Source organism: Lissotriton vulgaris, unplaced genomic scaffold (assembly GCF_964263255.1).
Source record: "Lissotriton vulgaris unplaced genomic scaffold, aLisVul1.2 SCAFFOLD_1749, whole genome shotgun sequence".
Lineage (NCBI taxonomy): Eukaryota > Metazoa > Chordata > Amphibia > Caudata > Salamandridae > Lissotriton > Lissotriton vulgaris.
Window position 1 is genome coordinate 305,431 of NW_028247807.1, and position 19,588 is coordinate 325,018.

Consider the following 19,588-nt stretch of genomic DNA (forward strand, 5'->3'; position numbering starts at 1 on the left):
ATTAGTAATAGAACTCTAATGAGCACTGAGAAACGATCACTTCCTAGTGATATCTTTATTGACCTCTTATGTCCAAAAACTTACGTCAAACAAGGCACCTTTCAGGTATAAATATTACCAACGTTGCCTTAAGCAAACGCTGCCTCAACGACATCGACGATAGCGATGGTGTGGTGAACACAGGAGCAGAACAGCTGTCCCTTGCAGAGCCCAGCAGATGCAAGCTGCCCACGGACGCTGCCCCTCCTCCTCCTCGACGCGCTGAGAGAGACGCTGTCTTTTCTCTTGCCGAGAAAATCCAGCTCCGGCGTTTCCAGCCTACTCTTGCGAGTAACTGGGATATCGAGTCCTGGAAGGAGATACAAGACCTCCAACATTTTATTCCAGAGGTATGGTGTTGACTAAACCCTTAGAGAGAATTCTTGAAGCAAACCTTGGCAAAACCAACTTAACTTAAAGCTACTTACTTACTCCCTTCCACGTGTTAGGCTTAGGTCAGGTACACTGGGGTAGGCGTAGTTAGAAGCACCAGTTGAGTACGTTAGCCTAATGTATATATGAATGTATATATTTTATTCATTTTAACCATTGTATGGCTAAGAAACCATATCAATGCTTTTACAGTATTATTTCGCAATCCTCCTTTTACTGTACGCACTTTTTATAATAACAAGTCTTGCAATTGTGGCAATTCATTTCTCTTGCATGAGAAGAAAGACAGTTCAATAAATAATTCCTTTTATTGAAAACGCCCGTCTCTCTTTTCTCTGCATCTTGGTGAAAGTAATCTGCACAACTGACTGAGTAAAATAACTGTCTATTGTTTCACACGACTCTAGAGATTGACTCTTATTCTAAGGAGCAAAGTTGTCATGTTTATGCGGTTGTTGGAAAACTGAATCCCTTCTTGTCTGTGCAAGGCAAGCTGATCACTTCCTATTCAGTCAAGAACGTTTCCAGTGACCTCTGAGCTAGTTGGTACAAACCCAATTAAGTTTAGCATAGTCAGTAGAGACCTGGAAGACCGCACTTCTACGTCTACACTGCTGTTTATGTTATTTCAATGCGCAGGGCCTATAGGGAAAATAGGAACTACACTACATTACAATTGCGACCCACGGTCTTGTAAGCCGCCACAATAATCTTCGCTAACTGGCGGGTTTTCTCTGCCTCGGGAAGTGCCGCTAACGCGTTAGCAACCTGAAAGTTCACTGCATCTCCCTTGACATTAGCAAGGATTAGATCGCAAACTACTTCAAAGGTGCCACACAGGCGCATACCCAACTCGACCGCAGATTCCGGTCCGTGATCATCTTGAACACACTTAAGGACCGAAGACAGCACGGGCATAGACGGGGTGCCATAGCACCGCGCATAGACCGCCGCAAAAGTCTTTCCCCATGTCTCACAGTCAACAAGTTCAGGGGCCAAATCCTTCGGCAAACTAAGCGTAAGAATCCGGTGTTTTTCACCAGGAGTCGTATTAGGAAATACAGCTTCCAGCTGGTCAAATTTCTCGGCAAGCTAGAAAGGAAAATCATAATTTTCCTGGGGTTTCTTGCCCATTACGGCATTGACCATGACATGGCTTATTTTCAAACCACCCTGCCCTGCCGGAAGCGCCGCACCTCCAGGGGCTGCACCCTGAACATTACGGCTTGTGTAATGCACTAGCGCTCTAATCACGGCAATAGCGACAACATGAAGTCGCCTAAGTTCACCTAAGTTACAATTGCCTTGTAGAGGATAAGGAGTAAATCCAGCCAAAACAGGCCAATTAGCACCTGGAATGGACAAAGGACCCAATCTCGGAGCGGTTAAAGAATGGGGTAGTACGCAACCAAACCAAACTCCATGCTGCCAAACATCAATAGGAACTTCCTGCGCCCTGTACGGAGTATACACATCAGGTACAGGAGTGGCTGTGTACGTGTGGAACACACCAGAATTTGCGTCCACCGCCGGAAATGTCACCCACGAATAAAAAAGTTCGTACGGGTAAGCATGTTCCACACTCACCACCATAATCACAGCCAAGCCTTCCAAAGGAACATTATAGGCCCGCAAATGATCACGTACCGCAATGCGACTATGCTGCGGAATGTCCACGGCTTGTGCCATGACAGCACAGGAAAGTGAAAAAACAAAGTAAACTTCGTAGCACAACTGGGTAGTAATTCAAGGAAACCGTTTTAAAAAGAATCAAGCTTGAAAAGACCTATTTCAAAAATAGGTAGGTTTTTCCGACACCACTGTTTACCGGAAACGGCAATGAAGGGGTTAAGGTTTGAATTATATACTACTCGAGTGTCATGATGTAAGGCCAACAGCGTATGGGCGCCATGTAGCGGGAATTCCGTTATCCTACAGAACTGTGCATAGAGACCTGGAACCTCGGTGAATTAGGATGGCCCAAAACTCACCTCAGGACCCAAAATCCCCTTACCGAGCTAGCTACAGTATCTCATTGGTCATAGCAAACTCCCAATGCTTAGACAGACCAGAACATGAACTTAGAGTACCTCAGGAATCGTGGAGCACATGAACACTCTTTCGTTATATAATCATCACAAACCAGAACGTGGAGTAAAAGAGGACACGTGCATGTTTGAAATATTTATTAACTAATGCAAGGTTCTCAAACGCAGTATCTTGTATAATACTAGCAAACATATTATAAGCAACAAAGTTATCAGCATAGTTATTAGTCCATAAAAGGCGAATGGAGACAGCATACTAAGATGCTGGAATGAATAGAAATTAACAATGTCTAATTCACAACCTCCCTATTTAGCATAGTATTTTATATCTAAGAAGGTCTCATTTGGATTTTAGCAGGGCGGGCCCATACCTCAAAATCTCAGTGGCAGGATGATCACATCACCTTCCACCAGCTGTCTGCATGCGAAGCACATCAAGTGGGTCTTTGTGCGTTCAGCACAACAATATAAATCTCGCCTAGAGCCAGATTTTGGCAGCAGCATGTGTGATATGTCTATAGGGGTGCGAAGATCAGACCTTACAACAACACTGGGTTAAGTTATCTGTGTAGCCTTCAGCACTCGCTGTACAGACAGAGTGTAGAACAAAACTGATATCAAAGCAATACCATATTATTTCTCTAATAAATCACGAAGCTCTTCTAGGTTGAAAGCTAAAACAACAATTATGTGTTGTGTGCAAAAGTGAAGCAAGAATGAAAACGGCGTGCAAACATTTAATAAACTCATGCTAACTTAACACAGTATGTAGAAAAGAAGTAGCTATATGACAGTTCTACAGAGTCTTGACCTGATAAGCTTGTTTTAAGTACCATGATCCTTTCCTTTATCTTAATTTTGGCCGTTGTGTGAGTGTTTATTACAGACATTTTTCAGAGAAATGTTTGTTTATATTTCATGCAACATCCATAAAAAGTTTCTTTCAGGTCAAAACAGGACCTCACATCAGAGAAATAGGAGGGTGTCACAGAGATTATTGTCAGAGTATTACTGAGGGACGCTATATTACAATATTAAAACACACGTCACAATTTCTGAATATTTGATGTATTTAGATTTAGAATTTGGACAGTGCACTGTCAGTGACCTGGCCAAAGAGGGCATGAAAGAGCTCAACTGGATCATAAACTCTAAGCTGTACAAACAGGCCCCCCTGTATGTAAATGTAAATGTACATGACACTAATTAATGGAACAAAGTGAGTGAGACTGGCCTTCCTTCTGGATTTTGTCTCTCAATCTTTCTGTCTGTTCTTGTTTATATTCCTACTTTGTCCCCTTTTCATATTTCCCTATTCTTATTCTTTCATACTTTTTTGCTCCTTTTTTCTTTTATCATGCTTGTGCCCTTCCTTCGCCCCTTCATGGTATCCTATCTTTGTTTTCCTTCCATGTTTTTATTCTCCTCTTCTGTCTTTTCATCTTTCTTTCCTTATTTGCATTCTATTATCTTTCCTTTTGTTGCTTTCTCATTCCGTTTGCCTCACACTTCTTTTTGTTTTTTTTCCATTCTCTCTCACTATCACCATCGTTGTCTATCTAGGCACCCCTTGGCCCCACCACACAGCTGTTCATGGTAACTGTTCTTGCTGTGCTGAATGGTTTCTGATTTTGTCTTGTGATGACCTGCGAGTACCGGATCGGAGCATTGGGCTCCTGGAATAGTCTGAATTACCAGACTTGTAGGAATGTGAGGGTTAGTAGTTGTGTTGGTACTGTCACTGGCAGCGCCGCCAGGGTCAATTGGTGGTGCAAGCTGCATGGCCTCCTGACGAAGGCCCTGGCACTTGATTTTAATTTTAAAAATCAAGCACTGCCTGTAGGGCAATAGTATGATGCAGTATAGTCTGAAACTTGCACAGACTATCAATGGCAGCTTCAGAAAGGAGAAAACAAAAAGACCTTGGGCCAGAAGAAAAATGAGGCTTGGGTGACAAATAAAAAAACAACAGTTGATGGACAGAATGTAGAACAATGTCATACATTCACCTCAGTACAGAGATCTGGGCCTAAATCCATCGTTTTTATGCTCACCACACCACCCCAGTTCAGACATGGGCCTTGACCCAGTGCCTCATGGGAACAGTCCAGCCATGACTTCCCTGGACCGGAATCAAGCATCCTAGGCCATCAGCAAGCCACAGCATGGCTAATTGACCTGCAGACAGTGGACCCAGAAAAATACTAACTAGGCTTAACCCACCACTCTTACAAACCGAAGATAACCTGTGCTCAACCTCCGGTGGGCTGGCACAGAGCAGGCTGGATTATCATCAGAGGCAATGTGTAAAGTGCATCACAATCACACAGAAACACAATGAATACACCACAAAAGAGTCTCTACACAAGATTTAATAAACATGTAGTATATTGTACATAATATAGGCCAAAACAACATAATCGTAAATACTGTACATATTATGGACATACTGAGATAGTACTCGTAATCCTATAAACATATATCTTACAGACCATGGGATCAGTGTCCTCCTCGCTTAGAGCCATGTAGGGGATGTGTTGTGTTCGGTCCCTGTGTGGTGACTGTCATCGGGACCCAGGGCACAGGTCCATTTCTTTTGGGCAAAATACAAACTGAGGGATACACCCACCTGGCAATCGGGCAGCACTAACTTTACCCCCACCAGTAAGGCTAGTCGTCACAGAGTGGGCCGCGCTGGCGGGTATTCTTTAGTGCTATTGGGTCAGTTTCACCTCCCAGGACTCTCGGTCCTCATGAAAACTCGTGCACCTCAGTGTTCCTCAAAACACATTGGCAATCAGTCCCGAGCAGATGAATTCCAGGTAGCACAAAGCACGGTGTTGGCAGGGTAGAGCTCAGGTGGGTTTTGGTGATGTGTTTAATTGACAGACTCCAAGTCCAACAGCAATAGCAATGGTGCAAGTCTTTTCTGGCCTGAAACTCTGAGAACAGCGGGAAAGCCAATATTTCGTGGGAGAACACTTAGGGCACAAAGAGGAGCAGGCAGGCCAGCGCACACAGTGACTTGAAGCAGAGTGGCAGTCCCTCTTGCAGCTCAGCAGGAAGCAGGTCAGCACAACAAAGCAAGTAGTCCAAGTGGTGTTTCCTCCTGGCAGTACAGCTGTCCTCTGGCAATGTGCAGTTTGTAAAGCCAGCAGTCCACACAGTGTCTAGAAAACATGGGGTCAGAGCACAAGTACTTATACTCAAAAATATCTTCGATGAAGTGGTGACTGATGCGTGCAACAAACACTTTCAGCCCAACCCTGGCTCCAGAAGATCAATGGGGGGTAAATCAGCCCTTTGTGTGAGGGCAGGACATAACCTATTCAAATGTAAAGTGTGAACAACCTTTCTCTCTTATAGCCCAGGGAGACCATCAGTATGATGGTGAATGCAGATGTAACTCTGTCACACCTTGCCCTTCCTGTGTTTTGGCTGTCTGGAAAGTATGCACCACGTGTAGCTGTCTCCCAGCCCTAGCTGTGTATTGGAGTCAGGCTTCAAAGCACAAAGAGCCATATGCACAGAGAATTGGCTACTTTCTAAAAGTGGCATTTCTAAAATAGTAATGTAAAATTTAACTACACCAGTAACCAGATTTTATCGCCACCATTCTAAACATACCAAACATGGCAACACTACTCCCTTCAGATCAGGAGCTACCACAAAAAAATCTATAAGGGAAATCCCAATGTTAGCTAATGAGAGGAGTTGGTCTCACATCAGTGAGAGAATTAACTTTTTATCTTTACCAGGACACGCCAAACATAAAGGCACATGTCCTACCTTTTAAGTTGACCATCCCCTTCTCAGGGGCGACCTAGGGCTTACCTTAGAGGTGACCCATGTGTAATTAAGGGCAATCTAAGGCTTGAAAAGAAGTTTTAAATGCCAGGCCACAGTGTCAGTAATCTGCGCACAGTGGCAGGCCTGACTCAGGTTTAAAAGGCTACATATGTGGGTGGCATAAGCAGTGTTGCAGGCCCACTAGTAGCATTTAATTTGCAGGCCCTCAGTATATGGTATACCAATTTACAATGGACTTATAAGTAAATCAAATATGACCAATTATACCTTGTTTAGAGGAAAGAGCACATGCACTTTAGCACTGATTAGCAGTGGTAAAGTGCCCAGAGTCCTAATGACAACAAAAGAAGTCAGAAAAATATGTGCAGGAAGGCAAAAAGTATGGGGATAACCTTGCAAAAGGAGCCAGGTCCACCACAACACAATTTAATGGGGATCAGCTATCCAGTTATGATTGCACCTACTATTTGTAGGTAATCATTACAGTAATTACACATATTTTAAATTATATCAGCAATTAGGAAAGCACAAATTAAACATGTTTTTTGTAATTCTGCAATGTGATTGAAACACAGATTTTCTTAGAATCAACAACTTTACTTGGTGATGCGCAAATGATTAATTTTCATGAAACACAATTTCCAAACATTATTTCAACAGAAAATTTGCTTTCTGTAAATGAAAGTGCGCTACTACACTAGTGCTCATAAATGCATCACCAGCTTCATGCCACACCTGTGCCACTCTTCCGCTGAATGTGCATGGCACATGTGCTGCACTGTTTTTGGTATGACGCTTGGATCTTTCACAACCCCTATAATCTTAGGGATATAATATTTAAAATCCCTGCCAAGTGCCACACATCTCACGTTAAAATAACACACTTTCGGTAATTTTCCCAGATTACCCGAGATTGTCACGCAAAAGCGTTACACTTGGGAGAGCCTCCACAGCTGATGAGATGAAACTGTGTGTTGAACCGTGTGCTGAAGTGGGATAAAACTGTGTAGTTCCAATTTCCCACTTAGCTGGGACACCTAAAAGCTAAACTCTGAGAACTGTTTATCAAAGGCCACAAGAAGGCGCTAGTGTACAATGGGAGGTATAGGATTCTCGCCATATTACGACGTGGAAATCTCCCTCTAGAACAGAAACTCATATTTGTTTTGTGTTAATTCGAGTTGATTTAGAACAATGAAAAGACCCCAGCTCGCCTAGCAGCGCTAGGCCTGAGGGAAAACGACCTGGGCTGGAACTGCGACAACAAAAAGGGGGACCTAGCACACCTCATCTTCTACTGTCCAAAAATTAAAGGGTTCGGGGAGAAAATATAAATTTTCATAAAAAAGCACCGGGGTGCACACTAAAACCAGAGTTCTCTACCCTTGCCACTGCGTCTATGACCGCAGAGCTAGATTCACAGCACAACAGGGACCTGTTGGATCTCCTTCTGACCTCGGCTGTGAAAATTGTACTTTCCAAATGGAAGGATACAGCTAAGGGGACATTCAAAGGCTGGATGAATTTGGTGACGTACCTCAGAGGCAGAGACAGTACCGCCCTGCGGAACTCACCCTGGAGACCAGCAACCAGGGGGATGTGGGCATCACTGGACGAGTCCCTGGACCCCTACGATTTCCCGTGAACAAAACTGAAGAAGGGCGCCTGGCCACAAAGCATATCCCAACAGTCCCAGAAAAGACCCACAACTAAAGTAATCTTCTTGTATGCTATCTCCTCCCTTCTCTCTTCTATTCTCTTTCTTTTCCCTTTCACCCACTCTTATTCTCCTAGCAAGACAGTGGAAAGGGGAACAGCCAAACATGTATACCACTTACCTGTTTCCTTGGCAAAGACAGCCAGTTTGGGCTGATACCCTGTAATGGTAAAGCAATGATAACTATATTTATACATGTAATAAAATACTTTGAAATAAAAAAAGCACATAGTAGTTGACACATTCAAAGATAATCAAATAGGACAGGAGTAATAAATATAAAATCCAATACATAGCAAGTATAATCATAGTACATGTTACGCTGATAATAAATCTATCAGCTTCTAACTTGTAGTTAAGTGAGGCCACTGAGGAGTTAACCTGGAAGTTAATTTGAGGTAACGAGGAAGTTAATTCCCAATCCACTGCACACAGTTATTGTTCTCCCTAGCTAAATGTTCTAGTCTGAAACCATTGGCATCAAGGGATATAAGGCTAGTAGGTTTTACTAAAAGTAAAGCAGGGACGGAGGACACAAAAGTTTTAGTTTATTTGGAAATGGTGAAAGATGCATTTGAGAGAGCGGAAGAGGAGGTGTTAAGTGAAGGAATTAAATTGGTCCCCAACAATGAAACAGTAGATGAGGGTCACTCAAACAACCCCTTTCTGAAGCACCGGCAGGTTTAGGGAACAGCGAAGTAAGACTGGCTCGACAAGAGAATAGGCATAGAAGACAGATAGAGAACAATAAAGAAGGAACATTAAAAGTCACTGTTTCACAGTACTGGTTCAGCGAAAACTAGAAAGCAAAGGGAGTTGGGATTTGCAATGCGATCTTAGCCCCCCCTGCCTACAATGTGGAGAGGTGGCTGTGGAGAGGTGGCTGAGCGAGCTGTTATATGGCCGTTAGGGTCATTCTCGACATTGGTAAGTTAGCATGAGCTCTGCTGCCATGATGCTGCTTTTCCGTCCGTTACTACATGACTTTATTTTGCAAGACTCTGTTTGTGCCTTTCACATGTGAACGGTCTGCTTTCTGTGTTCTCTGTTTATACTGGAGTTTAGTTTGAATCCGATGTGTAAGGCCGATAAAAATGCCCCTTGTTATTCTGTTCTGGTCAGTCCCTATTTCCTAGACAAAACATGCTACACACAGCTGCACTGCTGGAGAGCTTGTGCTTTGATATTACGGAGTTGCATGTTGTTCACACACACTTGGAGGGAAATCTTTCCATGGAGAAGAGCCATGCTGTTCCTTTGATGTAAAGCTGCCATCTAGGCTCTAAGGTGTGGGGTTTGCTGACAAAGCCCAGGGATCTTCTTTTATATAATAAATCTCAACTTACCAAGGGGAGGGTGGTTAGGCCTTATAGTTGTTTTTCCACTGTCTGTATATAATGACACCCCCTTCATATTCTATGGTATTGTAACAATGCTAACTGTGTTAGGCTTTGCATTTTGCTGCTGGTATTGACACGTACACTGCATTATAGAGCACAATAGTTAAAATAAACATTTTGAACTATACAGTGACTCTGACAATCCTTATTGTGGAGAAGTACAAGTGAGTGAGCAAAAGGGTATGTCTTGCTATCGCAATTCCTGAGAGAGTCAGGAGGTTTGGGTTGTCTAATCATTTGTAGCTTTGTGATTATATAGGAGAATGAGTGAGACACTACAGCTAGTTGGTTTTGGGATTTTGGGCACTAAGGTGGTAGGAAGGTACAACCTCTAAACACCAAGGTCCTGTTTTCCTGCGCATAGTTCTGTGTATGTGCAGAATCGCTGCAGCAGAGCTAGAGTAGGAATGACGGTTGTCACACAGCCTATGCATCTTATCTTGGAATGTGTCAGGTTTAACAAAAATGCTACGTCGAGCAGTATTTAAAGAAATTACAGAATTATATGTGATAATATGCTTACAACAATCATAGCTGTGTGATGAATCTCCAGGTTAAAGAAAAATGGGGCCTTGGGACGGCCTTCGGGGGAGGGCTGATGACTCTGATCTCAAGAAATATTGAAAAAAAAATAATACAAATAAAGGCAAACAGGTATTGGCCTGTGATCTCTCAAGTGGAGGTGCATAATAAGGATAAGGGTTATGATGATCTGATCATAATTAATGTATAATTCATGCAGGGAGCTTGGAGGATTTCGGGTCAGAGTTAAGAATTTTCAAGGATGATCTTGAATTACTTTGCACAAATTATCTGTAAGGATATGATCATGTTGCTAGGAGATTTTAATCATACATTGGATCCAAGTAAAAGAGACCCCTTGGTCAAAGATACCCCGAGAGCATATAATATTAGGGCTGCAAGATTCCCAGCATGTAAAACTACAGCGCGTGAGGCTGCACTGGTAAAACATCTGGGCCAAATAGGAAAGTTCAGTATAAATGGCCGCAATACCCTAGTAGATAGTCCCGCTAGACAGACCTTTTGAAATGGAAAAAACAATTGTGTCTGATTGATTATATTTGTATACTCATGGTATGAAATCATAAGCTTTAAGGTAATGCAGCTGCATGGATCATATCCCCTGAATCGGGTAATCATTTCAGTGGGGACCAGCTCTAATAAAGGTAGACCCCTTACAGGTAGAATACCCTAACATTAACCACCAGGATTTCAGAAGATTAGCTGCAAGGTCTGGCCAACCTGCAACAGAACTGTGAGGTGATGCAGTGGGAAGACATACCTGAGAACGTCATAGCAGGAAATAGTGATATGATTACCCAAGCAATAGAATATTAGAATAAAGGACCAGTGTAGGTATGTGAAAGAGAACGTATGGATTGATAGGGAATGTAGAAACCTAAAAAGCCAGATATGAAAATGGGAGAAGAGCTTCAAGATAAAACATGATCACGAGAAATACTCCCAGCTTCTCAGCGCTAAGCGGAGATATGGAAAATTAATAGTCGATAGGAAAAGGTCTTTTAAGGAGAGTTGCTGGACAAACATGCAGAAAGCAATAGAAACTAAAAATACAAGAAAGGTCTTGCAGCTTGCAGGTCCATGAAAGGAATGTGGTCTTTGAGGTGTGTTGTAGAAGAAGAGGAATGGGTAAAGCACCTAAAAGATATGTTTGGTGCTCGGTGTGAGGAGAAGGCAAAAGAAAGGGAGGAAAGTTCTACTGTAGTGGGGAAAATTAGGACATACTTCTCATTCCAGATTATTAAAGCCACCATAGGGACAGTAAAACTAACCAGGACAGTGAAGCCAGACAATCTGTGCAGCTGTTATAATTAAAACCAAGATAGATTAGAGGGCCATATTCTTCTACATAGCTTTCCAGAAAATATTAGCAACTGTTAAGATTCAAGACAGCTGGAATGGTGCAAAAATAAAGTGGATATATAAAAATAGAGGAGTTTACGGACCCCAAAAACGATAAGTTAGTGAACCTCTCGAAGTGGGCGAAAATGTTTTTCTAAAGTAGTGTTGGGAAGGCTCAAAGAATGGGCAGAACAGCATAATACAGTCCCATTAGGATGGGAGAGAGGTTCAGGAGCCCATTCGACTACAGATCACTGTTTTAGCCTATGGGCTCTCACTGTAGGTTCTAGAACAAAGGGATCCATTGGCTGCTGCTTTGTTGATTTCCGTGCAGCGTTTGATCCAGTGGATCGTCACTGCCTTTGGGAAAAATGAACAAATCTAGGTATCCCTAGGAGCTTTTGGCTATTTTCAAAGCACTTCATTGTCAGAATTGGGCGCAGGTAATACCGTACACTGAAGGAAGACTGTCCAGGAAAATACCAATCACAAACAGCCGCGAAAGAGCTGTGTCTTGGTCCCGTTGCTTTTCTCCCTGTTTATAGCAGATTCGCCATCACTGCTCGCTGCAGCAAGAGGGTTAAGCCCCCATATGAACAGCACACATTTGGCATGCTTATTATATGCGTACGATCTTGTCATTATTGGAACTTGGATGTCTTTATGGAATATTATCACAAGAAGAAACGTGGTAAATTAAAGTGATGGTGTGTGGGAAAAAAGTAGCCAAATACGAATGGCCCCTAGGTACAAATAAACTATAGATTTAGGCAAATATGAATACCTAGGAGTCTGGTTTGCGAAGAAGCTTTTGTGGAAAGAGCACGGCGAAGCATTAAAAACAAGAGCAATGGTCTCAGTAAGTTGTCTAAAGAAATGAAACAAAGATTACAGTGGTATGTACTTAAGACCTGTGCTAAATGCATATGCGGCTAGGATTCTACCATAATTCCACTATGGAGTTGTGATGTTAAATTTCAGTGGAAAGTGGGATTGGAAGTAGGAAGAGGGTAAATGTTTAAGAAGCCTGCTGTCAATCAATCAGCCTATCAATCAATAAATCAGGGTCTTATATAGCATGGCTACTCTCCTATGAGGGTCTCAAGGCGCGGGGGCTGCTGGTCGGACTGGGTGGAGGAGTATTCAAAGAGACAGATCTTTAGGTCTGCCCTGAATAGGGTCGGCAATGCGCATTGCTTGAGGTGGTGAGGCCAGGTGTTCCAGGTCTTGGCGGTGAGGTAGGAGAATACATTTCCCCAGTTCCGGCCATGTGGATCCTGGGGACAGAGGGAAGGGCAAGTTGGGAGGATCAGAGTTGTCTGACAGGTACGTCGAATGTGAGGCTGTGGTTTAGATATGCTAGTCCTTCGTCATGTTGAGCTTTGTAGGCGTGAGTAAGGAGCCTGAAAGTGACTCTCTTGTTGATTGGAAGCCAGTGGAGTTATTGGAGGTGTTGCGTGATGTGGCTGTGGGCTAGTCTGGCTGTGGTGTTTTGGACTTTCTGTAGTTTATTGAGCTGTTTCCGGGTGATTCCGGGCAACCTACAACAGAATTATGAGGCTATGCAGTGGTAGGACATACCATGCGTTGTCGTAGTCAAGTCTATAGGTGATGAGTGCGTGGATGCCGTCTTTCTGGATTCTCTGGGGATCCATCTGAATGTCTTTCAAAGCAGGCTGGAGCAGGCTGAGGAAACTGCACTGACTTGGTGGTTCATAGTGAGCGATGAGCCTAGTATGAGGCTGAGGTTGCGTGCGTGGTGTGTCGGGATCAGGGGAATGCCCAGAGCTGCTGGCCACCTTGAGTCATCCCAAGCTGAAGGGGTGGGTGCAAGGAAGAGTACTTCAGTCTTGTCCAAGTTGAGCTTGAGGCAACTGTCTTTCATCAATAGGAACGGTCCTCTTTCCACTGTGGAAGTTGGTTCTGATAGTTGTGGGTTCGTTCGTGAGGGAGAAGGTCAGCTGGGTGTTGTTGGTGTAGGAGATGATGTTGAGTCCATGGCTTCTGATGATGGCTGCGAGGTAGGCCATGTAGACGTTGAAGAGGGTGGGGCTCAGGGAGGTGTTCTGTGGGACTCCACAGCTGTTCTCTATGGGTTCTGAGAGGAACGGTGGTAGTCTGACTCGCTGTGTCCAGCCGGGGAGGAAGGAGTGGATCCAGTTCAGTGCCTTGTTGTAGATGGCGGCGTTGTGGAGTCTTGTGATTTGGGTGCGGTGGGAGACGGTGTTGAGAGGTCTAGTAGGATGAGGGCTGCGGTCTCGCCCCTGTTGAGGAGGGAGTGGGTGTTGTCGGTGGTGGCGAGGAGTGTGGTCTCCAAGCTGTAGTTACTTCTGAAGCCGGATTGGGAGGTGTCCAGGAAGTAGTTCACTTCAATGAACTCGGAGAGTTGCACGTTGAGGGCATTCACGATGACCTTGGCTGGGAAGGGAGGAGGGAGATGGGCCTGAAGGTCTTGAGTTCTGTTATTACCCGACAGACATTAACCGAGACAACAATGATTCAGTCTATTAGGATGGAGACAGGTTTACCCTCCTGGAGCTACTCTGCAGATGTGCATCCTCGGAAGTGCGTCGACATGTTTCGGAGTATAGGTACTCCTTCTTCAGGACGAGGATATGCACAACTATCCTCACCTTACTCACATGGGGTGTAAATGTTGAGCTGTGTACATACTCCCAACTCCTTGCACCTTCTCCACTTTGATGACTGTGGCCTCCATTTCCTCCAGCTCCTCCTGTGGTGATGGACTCCCACCTCCTGTTGCTGCCTTCCCGTTGGCAGTGGGTTTGTGCTTGGTTTTGCTTTTCACATCATGCCAGCGCCTCTTGGCCTCCTCCATTGTCCTCCTCGATACTTCGACTACATTCATGTTGACTTGTGGGTCAGTTGATGGTAGTGTACTGTCACATCTGTGACGCTGATCTAGTTTTGCTGTGGATTGCACCCCGTCTTCCTCTTCCTCTTCTCCTTGGCCTTCCCCGACCCCGAGGTTCCTTGCTGGTGGTCTGTGGGGCTGTGGGATTCGCGTTGGCCCGCTGCACTAAGTCCGGGTGCATCCATGGTGCTACACACTTTGAATTGTTTTTGGTGTGTTCTTTTTGTTGCTTTTATAGTGCATTTTCCTGCCTTATGCGTGGAATTTGCATGTCTGTCGCCGGTTTTTGCTGCTTTTTATATCAATAATTGGCCTCATTGCAACTTTTTTTGAGTTGGTGTTTCGCATTTTTGCGGGGTCTCGTCTTTATCGCTGACATTTGAAATGTGTCGTGGGCCTATCGCATGGTACCACTGTGCTGTGAATACGGAGTTAACACAACATTGTTTTTCAGCGATATGAAGAGTTGCATTAAGCTAATTTTGCGGTAATTATCACACGTCCTTGAGCATATCCGCTTGTGTATTTGAACTGATATGAGATTCCTTGTGCCTTGGGGAGATTTATGGCTGCTGAGAGGGACTTTTACCCCAGTTTTAGGGTGTATAATAAGGTATCCGGAGGTAGTGTTTTTAGGCATACATTGTTGAAATATAATTGATAAGCATGAACATCACCGGCGCCATCTTGCCTAACAAAAAGCCACTGTCCGCACGTAAACAACATCCATTTTAGGTGCCGCGGCCATCTCGCGCTTTACAAGTCACCTATGATTCACCCTGACCCTGCAACTATCCCCAGTACCCTGATTCAGCATGACCAAATGCACTAAGGTCATAAAACCCTGTCAGCCTGACAAAGCCACAGAGACACTTCCCACCCTAAAACACATTTGTCCTTTCATCTCCTGAACATGAGCCAGGTCTACTGATAACCCCCAACTGCACCTGGCCACTTGATCCGGTCCCAGGTTCTAAACCAAGCCTTGCGGACGTACTTTATTGCCCCCCACTCAGCAAGACTTGTTACACGAACAGAAATGCTTGATCTTATCACTTGCACAACCTTTAGATCTGACCATTCCCACACACTTTTATATCCTGTTGGAATGTCCAGCTGCAAGATGGCAATCATCTGTTAGATTTGGGAGGGGGAACGACAGCTGGTGGGTCTGTGTGGAAACTGGCTGGAGGCAGAAATTCCAAGGATGTTTGACGACCAATAAAGTCACTGTAAAATGTATAAAAAGAAGGGCAGCAGAGAAATTGTCAGAGCATCTCCTGAAGACATTCTGTGTGTGTCAGAAGCGACGTGCTCTCCTCTGGAGCAAAAAAACCTGTTCTTGCTTTCCAGTTGCAGCGCCTGTCTCTTTATTTTGGTAACTATTGATATTGGAAATTAGAGGCGTCTTGCGCCAACAACCTGGGTATTCGTTAGAGATTGGCTGTTTTTCCACAAATGGCGTCCCAACGTGGGGCCCATCAGCGACATGTGGGTCCAGTGAGAGAGGTCCTAACGACGGAGTGAACATCTAACGATTGGAGTTAAACTGCCCTGAAAAGACCCTCGTCTGGCTGCCGATCAAATGAACTTCACTGGTTCCGAACGGACCTCTCTCGAGTGACCTGCGGTCCTGATTGGGATCCCACAGGAGTGCTGCGGGAAAATTGGAGTAAGAGGACGATCGGGCGCTGGAAGGGGAAGGCAAAGAACTGTCCACGTGGCCCGGGTAAGGTTAAGTAGGACGTTTTATACGTCTGATTGGTAGGATGGTTATATCCATCTGATTGATTGATTGATTGTTTGTATTGGAATTGTTTTGAACTACTTGTATTACTCATTGATTGGTTCATTAGCCTTGGTTGCTATTCGATATATTGGTTCTCTTTGAGATATTCTCTGTTTGCAAACAGCGACGAATAGAAATATTTTCTCTCTCTTTGCAAACAGCGAAGGATAGGTAGTGCGGACCTTTGTCCACCATTATTTGAGATCTTCACTTGTCCGATATACGTCATGCCTATCTTCTTCCCACTGATTGGTAATTGGTTCTGCCCAGACCGTTTATTAGAGGTAGATCATCCGGCTCCACCGGAGGGCACCCCTAATAAAAAGGACATATATAAGAAATATGGATTAGCCGCTGTAGCTTTTAGCAAACTATGGCATAAAACTCACTAGGAAAAATCGAGTAAATCAGTAGGCCACTGATGGGATCTTTTGACCCCGCTAAAATGGAAACGCTAGGAATAACCCTTCATGAGAAATATGGAATTAGCATCATAAGTATTGATTCATTAGTAGATTTTGAATAATGGTTACTATCTGCAAATAGTAAAGGATAGGTAATGCAGACTCCTTGTCTAAATTTAGGATTGGTTGAGATTTTTTATCCGTCATGCCCGTCTTTTCAGAAGTTAATGGAAAATGGTTGTTTTAGCTTGAATTGTTTGTTGAATAAAAACTATGGTATTTGTCCCATAATGTATGACTCATTGAGGATCAAATACGCAAAGGAGGAACTCAAATTTAGAGGCCAAGTAAAATGAAGTAACTCGATCATAAAAAGTTAAAAAGACTCAGTACGCAGAAACAATGTCGAAAGAATAATCAAGATCTGTTGTATTTTACACTCCTACAACGTAAGCAACCGGTAAAAATCCTGATATTTAGATATATCAATGAAGAGGACAGTAGATTCAACCTCTTTTACTTAGCAGCTCCCCTCAGGAGCAAAATCACGCCTTTTTCAAACTAGGGATTTTTTATTACATTACAGTTGTAAATTTCCCAAAGAAGTACATTAGCCCAAAATATTGTTAGCTATGAACCCCAAGTGCATTCTGGTCCTTGGAGTCCTAAACATCGTAATCTTTGTTTTATACACCACGTGTTTCAGAGGAATTTTTCAAATGCTCCTAAGCCTCACCAAAGGAATGCCATCCAGTCTAACATTAGGCAGGAGTAAGTTATGAACGTATTAAGTAAAAAGGAGAGATAAATCTTCTCTAAAACATATTTGCCTGCATGGCCAAATCCAGGGCTTGAAAAACATCGCCAGGAAGCTCGTTTTAAATGTTAGCGTTTGATGTCCTTACACAAGTTATATGATTAGAATGAATACTTTTAGGAAAAGCCCTGCTCTGTTTTAACCTCTCGTAACCTCCTAACGCAGCAGTTATCTGTTTAAATTATATATGAAAAACATTTCTAGGCACTGTATTTTAGCAGTCGGGCAAAAATGCATATTACCGGTTTTTAGAAAGGCACAGTTTCTTTTGTGTGTTATAGATTGGTATGCCTTGCACAAACATTTCAGGCATGGCCTAGTTCGTGTTTATGGACCCCATGAATAGGTCTGCCAGCCCTGGCAATTACGAATCTGTGATTCTCTGGCACAACCGCGCTATCGAACCAGAACGGTGCTGTGTCCTCCACCCACCCGCAAAACTGATCTCCATGCAAACATTAGACAAATCTGTTAGTGGTCTTACCGTGTAGCAAAAATGCATACTATTGAAAGCACAAAAGCACCCAGCCAAACTTGCTACCTCCTATAGTTTCCATGCTCCACGAATAGGAACGGCCCCAGGCCACTGTAGACCATTTTTCTTCAAATGAAAACATGGATCCGTCACCCCCCTCACCTTATACTGAGTACCTCTGGCTTCTGACCCTTTCCTACACACGGTCCGTAATACTGCACTCGGACGATCTATGTAGTGAACATCCTATCATTGGTTAACAGTTCTTCTGGGCTCCAATGCCGAGATGCCAAGGACTGCATCCCAAAGAGATAAGTCAGGTACATGGTAAGTAAAAATATTTTCGTTGTAATGCGCGCTGATGTGCTATGCTGTCCCCCTCTTTTCTTTTTCTTTAGGTTACCTCGGAATTTCAACTGAAGAATGGACCTAAAACGCACCGTGTTCCATGCGAAAAATAGGCTATTACTGTGAGATGGTACGTTGTATGCAGAGGCTATCTCTGGGAGCGTGAAAAATTGTATGAATGCGTGTGTGTGCCCTGATTTGTACGGTATGAATGCGTATGTGTTGCATACGTCTGGGTCGATAAGAGAGTGCTTTTTGTATGACTGAAGTGTTGATCGAACGGTTAATGGGATGAGAAAAATAGGCCCGAACATGGTACTTGCATGCAAAAGACAAATAGAAATATAGCACATTCCTTACTTAGAAACGAGTCTCTCTCTGAAGCTAGTGAATTGGGAGGGTGGCCTACATCAGAAATTTGAAGGATTATTGCAGTACAACGAACCCGACTCCAACCGATATCCCAAGTGTGCGACCAAAGTAATGCGCACCAGTGAGTTGATTTATGTGCTGACTAAATAGAGAAGTGAAGAGTCCCCCGGGTTGGGGTTCATCCAAAATCCCCCTCTGCCCAGAAATTAGGGATATTGTCATGTTTTAGATTTATCCCTTCTTCTTCCATCCACATAGAAAAATAAGAATTGTACCGTCGCACGTCCGACTGACATCCCTCCTTTACCTCAGCTTGGATCATCGTTGCTAGATGTTGGGGGACCCCACCATGAGTATAAGTACGACTGGGCTAGTGTCCGACCAATTAAAAGGGAGGAAGTATTATCAAAATAGGCCACCGGCCACAATGGTCGACTATTAGGAAAGAAGGAAAGAAGGAGCCTGACCCCCGAATAAATTAAGTAGAGTACTGAGAATACGCAGCATGCATGAAAAAGTCCTCCTGTCCAAAATAACTCTGTGTTTTGTCTTCGTTTTTGTACTTGATGCATGTACTGCAGCGCCCTATCTGATATCTGTGTGTACGTAAACTATGAATTTATGTTTTCCGTCAGCCTGTGCGTTTTATATGTAAAACCGACCCGTACTGTTCTATGTTGTGTGTGTACTGAATAGCCTATTGTTGTGCACGACTCTCTCTCTCTCTCTGAGAGCTCACTTTTAAATAAATGACGACGCTGTACCCCACCAGTACACGTCTTATTGGCTTTAAAATATGACAGTATTTGAACAAATTGACAGAAACAAAATATCATATTTTGCCATATATCTACATCTCCGTTCTGTAAAATGATGGCACTTAATTGGCTGAGAAAGAAAGGGCAGGTAAGACGACTGATGTCCCCTAATCTGGCCCTTAAAAGGGAGCTATATGTCAGTGGCTTTTGTTTTAGTGCCTTCGTGATACAACCTTCATGGTTCAGATTACCCCGCCCATTGCACAAAAGTAGAGTGTCCAAAGCGTCCCCGTTTTTACAGAATGGTCCCAGTTTTGTACCAGCTTTCCCAGAAAATGTTAAGAAATGTAGCTCATGACCTGGTTTTTAAAGATAAATCATCTCAAACTGATAGAAGTTAGCCGTTGTTTCCAGAAAAGATTTATTTGATAAACAAGCCACCAAGTTTAAAATCCGCAA